We start from the raw sequence: 8,906 nt of genomic DNA, 5'->3' as shown, positions 1-8,906 counted from the left end.
CCCGTGACGTCACATTGTCGCACGACAGGTCGGGAACGGCGAGTCTACAAGACGCTTAAGTGGTCATTATTGTCATGGTAATTACAATTCTCTGTTGTGTGGAGCACCAGACTTCAGTGGGACACTACACTACTGTATATATAATATATGCAATGTCTGTGTGTTACAGTGTTCTGGTCCATCAATCATCAAGGATTTAATCCAAAGTATATATTTATACATATGCTTCAATCTCCTCACAGTTGTTAAAGGCAGCTCTTCACCTACTTTACTGTTGCTGCTTCTTACTTTGCCATTTCTCCCTTGCTATATTGTCCTTTGCCAAAAAGACACCCTTTCAGTGCCCTACATGTTTCTTCTTCCAGCAGATGGAAAGCACACACACACAAGATCCAGATCCTCCAGGGATATATTACTGTAAATAGAGCGGTTGCTTCCCGGCTTATATTGAAATATGATATTCCTCACACACACACACACACACACACACACACACACGCTTCTACTTCCACTTTGCTTTGTCAATTCTTGTCCAAGCAATTACTTATTATCACCACTTAATGGATGTTGTTAGAGAGCAGGGCTCAGTTTGAGATTTGGCCAGACATAAATACAGTGTACACAGAAACACAGAACCCACCTCCTTCCAAACACAGACGCACATCTGGACTGTCTTTTCGCTTTCTTTCCCATTGTTTACATCTCATGTATTTTTGAGTCCATCACTTGACTGTTGCTCTCTGTGGCTCAGGGATTCAGACGTCAGTGTTTGTGGATTTTGGATGTTCACCCAGTGATCCTTTGGAAAGTGACTTTTATCAGCTCTCTCTCTGCCTGCCTCTTTCCTTTGTCTGGCTGTGTCTGCGGGCCTTTTTTTCCTGACAAAGATTCAGAAGTTCAGGAGTTCCTGTCACATTGGAAACTCAAGCTGGACTGTGTTTCCAATTCATGACTCAAAAGATGATATATCATATAATCCATGTAATTTAGAGCCTTCAGTATGATGTTCATAAGACCAATGCTACACGATCTCAGTTGATGCCATTTAGATGATCCTTTCAATCTTTCATTTTTTTAAATAGTGTCCTGTTTGCCCGTCTGGTTGTGTTACTCATGATAGGTATCTGATAAACAGTTTCTCTAAAAAGTTTTTTTTAAATATATTTTGGCCAAGATTTGCAGTTTGCCTTCAGTGACCTAGGGTCACTTATGGAGAAAGGAATGGCTTCCAGCTGTGACATCCACAACATATTTTCATAGCACTGCCTGTTGCCAGGCCATCATTAAGCACTTAATGTCACAAACAAAATGCTAATAACAATAGCTTTCAGTTTTCTAGATAGGTGTGCCGGTTACAAGAGGGAAGTGGACCTTGTGGCGCAACGGTAGCGCGTCTGACTCCAGATCAGAAGGCTGCGTGTTCAAATCACGTCACGGTCATTGTTTTTGAAGGCCTCAAGTGTTCACAGCTAGGTAATGCATTTACCAAAGACTAGGATTAAAAAACGTAAATACAGGTGTTACACCAGTGGATGAGATAAGACTGGCTGCATAGAGTTGTGAGTGTTTTGATTAATGTCATTCATGTTTTAGAGCGATTGCTCTGCTGTATATCTGTGTGTGTGTGTTTCCTAGAGTGTGTGACACAGCTGCAGACTAATGACAGGTTACTGCTTGCAGGTGCATGTTAAAAACAGCCAGAATAATCAGAAATATAAGGTGAGATTGGAGAGGGTGGTAAATATGCAGTAGGCTGTGTGTAGATTTGATGTAATCTCCAAATTGCCAAACTGCATGCCTGCAGTATGTGCTGTGCATATCTCATCTCTATATTTCCACTGTGAGCAGTGGGACAGTGGGTGGACTGCGAGTTGCTCGTGATGGGCCACTCTGGATGAAATTTCCAGTGACTTTTTACAGGAACTAAGTTTGCTACTGCTGGTAGAAATCAGGGTTCAGACTCTGACTTTGCTCTGGAAATACATTTCTTAGCCTGTGTTGCATCATGTCTGGTATCATGCCATGTTGGACACTGGAAGTGGACACATGAGCCTCTTTGGTTGTTAGAAGGTTTATTTAGCCTCCGATGTAGGCTTTACCAGCTGTGTGGTAGTGCTATTAGAGTATAAATATGGTATTAGAGAGCTCTTTATGGGGTACATGAGCTAATTTTGTGCACAGCAGTTGCAGTACAGATGTGGCGAGTATGGTGCCCTGTCTCAACATTTGAGACCAAAGAGTTGCCACTCCCTCTTGCAGGCCTTTACACTCCTGGGACTTCACTGTCTGCTCTACATGTGTTGTTCTTGAACCCACTGGGATTTGCACACGCACATACAAAGAGTTCTCTCTCAATGAACGGATCCTCCCTCCTTTCTTGGCTGTGTGAGGTGTGTGCTCTTGTGTAAAGTGTGTAAGAGGGTTTCATGGTCACGGTCTGTTGCTTCTTCACAAACCATGACCAGCACACTCCTCAGTACAAATGGGTTATGAATTTCATGGTTTCTGGACCGGTCACATTACACAGTCGGCAACCTGAATCGCAGATAGCCACTTTGTAGATTTTGGGTAACATTTAGATATTGAAACTGACAATGTAGACTTTTGGGTGAATACCTGAGTACACTGAGTACCCATGGTACTGATCCTTTCCACATTAAGCTGTGTGGCTACACAATGAAATCACTTTTCACTTTTCCCTGACAAAATGCAGATTACATCTGTCAGACGAATGCCCTTCCTCATACTTTACATTCTAACACTTGACACTGGACAACCCCGTCCTGCATGCTCACCATCCACACATACACAGACAGAGTGAGTTGCCTCACTTCCTGACTGACTGACTCTGTTTACTTTTGTTTCCATAGCTGCTGTATGTGGATTGGAGTTGCAGTTTGTCAACATGACTTGATTTTATGTTTCTATTGAAACAGTACACAATAAGTAGTACCCTACATAATGATGTTTGTTCCACATTTAGATCCCAGGCACCTCCTCCTCCTTCTCCTCCTCCTCATCCTTCTTCTCCACACACACAAACACAAATCCTAGAGAAGACTCTTTGACCTCTGTGTGTTCCACATCTGCAGTCTGTGAAAGAGCTGTGTGTGTCGTGACATCTCCACTGCGGGTTGTCTGTTCTTGGTCATTCACCCTGTGCTCTGTGTTTCTCTTGGCTCATTTAGAGGTCCCATCTGGCAAGCATAACCTCTATGCTTATGAAATAATAAACAAAAGTGTGCTGAAATTGTGCTGACTCTATAAGTAGACAAAGAGTCTTGCAGTGCTCAACCAGTTTTACTGAACCAACAGGCCTTCACTTGCAGGGACTGACTTTCAGTACCGTTTGTAGCATTCTGTGGCTGTGTTAGACATTGTTGAATTAGAAACTGGCAAGCTAAGTTGTGTTTGCTTTGCTAGTTTAACATTACAGGGATTTATTCTGTTGCTCAGTAATTGTTGTGAAGGTTGCTGTAGCTCTTTTGCATATAGAATACTTTGACTAACAATAACTTCAAAGTGACACATCCAAATGAGAACATTCATTGTTCTCTTCTTCCTGCCTTGATTTAGTTGACTGTATACACCCATATTGTTGCTTATTGGCACTGACATGTTTTCTGTTTCCATTGATTTCCTTATAGTAGTACTACCTTATGTTAAGAAAATAACACACCGGCAATGAAACGGGTCACACATACTTTACATTAGTGACTCTCAACCTGAGGTCCGAGGACCCCCAGGGGTTGTTGAGGAGGTTTCAGGGGGTCCCCAGAAAAAAGGGGAAGATTTTAAATTTGTACTATTTTTTCATTGACTAGCATTTAGCCCAGTGAGAGAATGTATAAGAATGACTATTCTGTTCAGTTTCACACTGTTCACTGTTAAAATGCAAAGACAGCTATGGAATAACTCAATCTTATCAAATATGGGTCCACGGCCTGATGTTTATCAATGGGGGGTCCTTGACACCAAAAAGGTTGATAATCACTGCATTACATTATGAAGAGCTACATCTGCAATCTGCACCAAATCTGGCTGTTGTTCTTCCTGGCAGATGGCCTGGGTGGGGTTGCTCCCTCAGGGTTACACTCAAATGTCCTTTCAGTAACATGACACACCAACCCTGCTGGACTTCTGATAAGCATTTGAAACCTCTTTATCAACCCCCTTAAGGAAATTGTCCTTTTGCTTTCTCTCATCCACTGGGAGGTCAGAGGTCGGGGTCATCTAGTGAACAGAGGCTTGTTAGCATAAGAATTCTCTAGTTTGCTAAGGACACTTCAATGGAGCAACTAGGAAAAATAATGACGCTTCTTACAGCACCTTACTTTGCATGTCCCATATTGCCAGAGGTTTTTGATGTCCAGGACACTACAGTGTGTAAGGTGTGTGTGCATGTGTGTGTAAAGCCCTCCCGCTGTTGCTAATGACCACTTGTCTCAGATGGGATGAAACTGGCTAGCTGCCCGTGCAGACACATTGCTAATAAACATGCTAATAAAAAACGTGACTTTGGGATGGAAGCCAACAAGCTAGCTGCTAGCTAAGCTTAAGAACAGACTGTGAGCTGTGTACAGTTCATAGTGCAGTCCTCATTTATTTATTTTTCACTGACTGAATGAAAGGTTAATGCTTATGTCCATTATACATATGGTAACCATATTTTAGGACCAAATGTTTAAATCATTTGCTTTAAAACTGCTAATTGATGTTGATATTCAGATTTTCCATCATACAACAATTTCTAAAAAAGTATTTTTGAAGTCTGTCATGCCTCTAAATTACTGGCACATCCTGTCTGAAGGTTTACTCTTTAATTGGCCTAATGATGTGTCATTATGAAACTTCTCAATAAGATCCTCATGTGATGTCTGCTTTCATTTGTTAGTGAAACCTTCATCGCAGCAGCAGTTCCAGCTCATGCTGAGCCATGAGGCAGCATGTCTGGCCTATGCAGACACACACACACACACGCACACACACGCAACCAGTCCGACCTGCTTTTTTTATCCAGACCAGATGCTCAGCTTTCCACTTCATGAGGGGTGATATTTGCAGTTGTAGTCTTGGAGAAACAAGGTTTAGAGACTACAAATCCCCTACGCAAGCAGATCACACAGCAGTGGATCACTTCAGAGGTTTATCCAAGCATACAACTCATCCCAAATCAAAGAGCTCAGAAAATCAAGTGTCTGAAGAATAGCTGTGCCTTTGACTGTAGTGACAGTAGGATATGTCCTCTGGCTCTCTGCTGCTGGCCCCTCCACAGCTCCAGAACAAGACTCCAGAGAACTGACAGTAGTGTCTGCTCTGGCTCAGTGTGTGTAGGTGTGTGTGTAGGTGTGGCAGATCTTTGCAGGGTCTCCGTGTTAAGAGGCTGCAGGATTTGGCTCAGTGTTTGACAGGCTGGCCTGTATTACCAGCTTGATCCCTTGCTGACCCCTCTGGCACTAATATTGCCACTCGTTCAGTGCACAGCGTGGGGAAATGTTAACTGTTGGCCAAAAGGAATGTACATATATCTCTTTTAGCCTTTCATACGTGCCTGCACTACAGACTTGCAAAGCCATTCATTGTAGTTGACTCTTCTAAAACGATGTTTCTCAGTACAACGGAAAATGTGTGCCAGTTGTGTGGGAAACCTCTTAAAAAGTAGTGATTCATTGATCAACTTTGTTCTTTTGGGCTTTCTGAGCACTTTGTTCAGTCTAAATGCAAGATGTTGTTTAGAGAAAGCCATTAACCCACATAGTCTACAGGCAACTGAATTGTTGAATGAGCACAAATATTGTTGTGTATTGGAACAATGACAAGTAGTGAACACGCACGGAAGTTTGAGACTTGGTGAATCTGTAGTTGGCCCATTTTTGAGAGCAGCCAGCCAATGTTGGCAAGGTAGGCTAATAACAACCTGACTGAAATGCCCCCTTTGTATTTAGGTGTCTAAAACTGTGTTGACTGCAGTCCAACTGCTGAAAATCAGATAGTTGGCTGTATAATATGTAATGCTTAGTGAAATAATCTGCCATAGTTCTGATAAAAGTATCACTGTGTTCAAGTCATACATTGCATGAGTCATCATTTAATGGAGTAATTGTGGAAACACTAATTATTCTCCATGAACTATTGTATGCAAATAAGTCATCACCATAATCTGGGGGCTGGATCATGTACTCTGCAGGGTGGTGTGGTCCATAATAACTGTGAAAAGTAGTGTGTTGGGTTAATGTAGCTCCATCTTTGTGGGTAAGCACCCCGTCTTTCTCTCTCTGTCAGGGTGGAGTGGAGCATTTTTCTCTCAGAAACAAAGTGGTAAAGTTTTATGCTGCCCAATTACAGCGTCTGTAGCTCCTCACAAGGTACAATGTGTGAAAACCTTTTCAACTGAATTACCAGCAAGGCAATGAAAGTTCTTTGTGGGCATTAGTAGCTTTTGAGTCTCCAGCACTGTTTCTTTGTGTCATGTTGTAAACTGTGGGTGTGCTCCTATGGACGATAACATGCAGTAGGCCTCCAGTGTATGTGTGTAGCGAGGTGTCATATTTCTCTCAGTGTTGTACTCTGCAGGCTGTGGTCACTGTGGACAGGCAGGCCATCAATAATGCAGAGACCCTGCAGGTGACTTTATCTCAGAGGAATACCAGTGTAAAGCTTCCCTCAGTTCTTAAGTCCATTACTGTCTGCCTGCACACACTGGACACAGTTAGGGACTGTCGGTATCCACTAGGAAGCAATTGTTATGCCCCAAAGAGCTCTTCATTCTATTTTAGTGAGCTAAAACCAACCTGGTGAACTAAACTAAAAATCAACAGACAGGAGTACGCACGTATGTCGTCTGTTGGGTTGTTTAGGATGAGCGAAGCCTTTTATAAACAACCACTAATTAGCTCTTTATGAATTAGCAGTGACAGCTCCACAGGGGGAGCAGAGCTGCCGAAACACCAAATTCAGTATTTGTTTGCATAAGAGGACATCTCTACAGCCTCAAGAATGACATAAAAGTAGTCATTCTCTCAGGAATCTGGTAAATCTATCAGTAAATGTTACTGTTTTTATCGACAGCACATTCCACATGTTTTGGAGGTCTGTGTGAGCATGTGTGTGTGTGTGTGTAGGATACACTTCTCTGCCCCAGTTACATACAATATGGCATTGGTATTAATTGTTTTATTTGTATGTGCAAAACGTTATGATACACTGGCACTCTTGATTTAAGGATTTACCCACTTACACTTTTTGTGTTTCACACATGCACAAAAAATATGACCGTACAGTAGGCCTATATCTTCGGTTTTGCATTTGTTTTACTTTCTTGTGATAGCAACAGTGAACATTTTGGCAAAGATAAAGAGCTAGGGTACGGTATGTGTGTACGGGTGTGTGTGTGTGTGTGTGTGTGTGTGTGTGTGTGCGCGCAAGGGAGGCAGAAAGTGTTTGTGACAATAATGTTTATGACTCACAGGGGAGAACATAAACTCCATAAATCACAGCTGTTATTATGCTGCAGAGCAAACTTTAGAAGTGGGAGGTTGTGAGGTTGAACTACTGGGTTGAACCGGTGTTTCACAGGGATCTCTGTACTCCCAGAGGTCAGAGGTCACAGCCTAATGGTGCTTTATGTGCTCTTTGCTCAGGCAGTGAAAGTCTGGAGATTGTGCAGTCTCTAAATGACCTGTTGAGACTTCAGTGAGATTTTGTTATAGTTATCTGTTCAATTTCACACTGTTGACTGTGGATCATTTCATCACTTGAAGGACAGACCCAGTCCGTTCTCATCCAGTCAACCCAATAACAACTTCATAAATATAGTTCACAATAACATATTCTACAAAGTATAAAATGAAGAGAATTGACCTTCATGTGTTGCGATTCCATTGAATGTGAAAAATAGAACTTCTGTTTGACTGTGGGTTTGCTGCAAACTAACAAGTAATCAGTCACAGTCCAAAAACAATGCAGTATGTTCTGAATTGATCATCTGTGAAATCTTTATTTTAGTTTGTCTGTGTGCTATAAAAAAGCAACATGTTCTCATCCCTGCTTCATTTGAAAGCAAATCACAGAGGCTAGACCAGTAGAGACGAGTAGTATGTTCATCAACCCACAGGCATGTTGGCTGGAGTAGAGTCTGAACCCAAGACCTTTTCAGTTGGGAGGCAGCTGTTCTAACAGCTGAGCCACAGTACCCTCAGTTTCCTCAAGTCTGATTACCACCAAATGTCTTGAGAAAGCAAAGTCTTGAGAAAGCAGAAAGTTGTGTGTTGTCATCTCTGTTAACCACCATAAAAGCTGGCCATAGTAAGAAACCGGTACCTTCTCATTGTAAGGCAACAAGGACTAATCAGCCAAACACCTTATACCTGTGTCAACTGGATAGTCTTGTGGCATATAGTTCTGAGCCCTCATTCAGACAATAATTGCCCAAACATGTTGCACTTAGGTTTTGACACTGCGCGTGGCAACAGGAGTAGGAGTAGGAGTATAAAAACTGTGAAAACTTGGCCCAGCAGTTTTAGGACTCTCTGATTTGCACTGAAGCATTATCTTTCTGCTGAAGCAAGCACACTCAAGTTTTCTTTAAAAAAGTTTAAGGTTTGTTAATCTGTTTCAGATCTTCCACTATTAAGTTGTTGCCTGTGGGCCTTTACATTTTAAAAGCTTGGGATTAACACAGAAAGTGTTTCACTTGGTGAAAATCACATGAAACAAGTTCTTCTAATCATAACTTGTTTTCTATAGTGAAATGTTGCATACATTGGGTTGAGGAGAATGAATTGAAACATGTAGGTGTGAAGGTATTTTAATATGTAGAAAATCTAGACAATCATGTCCTTTTCTAGCTGTATATCCCACTACTACTACTGAACACTGGTTCAGCTCTTATCTTAAACACAGGACAT

At 41.9% G+C, this 8,906-nt stretch overlaps 1 protein-coding gene and 1 non-coding gene across 2 annotated transcripts in view; both read left to right on the top strand.

The window, feature by feature from the left end:
• Positions 1–8,906, top strand: part of LOC118321211 (partitioning defective 3 homolog) — a gene marked incomplete in the record, with an annotated part of 316,585 nt that overhangs the window by 21,206 nt on the left and 286,473 nt on the right.
• Positions 1,369–1,440, top strand: trnaw-cca. Its single transcript has one exon. It is a non-coding gene; the product is annotated as a tRNA-Trp (tRNA).

Source organism: Morone saxatilis, unplaced genomic scaffold, assembly GCF_004916995.1.
Source record: "Morone saxatilis isolate NCDOM2014 unplaced genomic scaffold, NCSU_SB_2.0 Contig0, whole genome shotgun sequence".
Classification (NCBI taxonomy): Eukaryota; Metazoa; Chordata; class Actinopteri; family Moronidae; genus Morone; species Morone saxatilis.
Note: the sequence above shows the minus strand (reverse complement) of the source record. Positions and strands in the feature narration are given on the sequence as shown.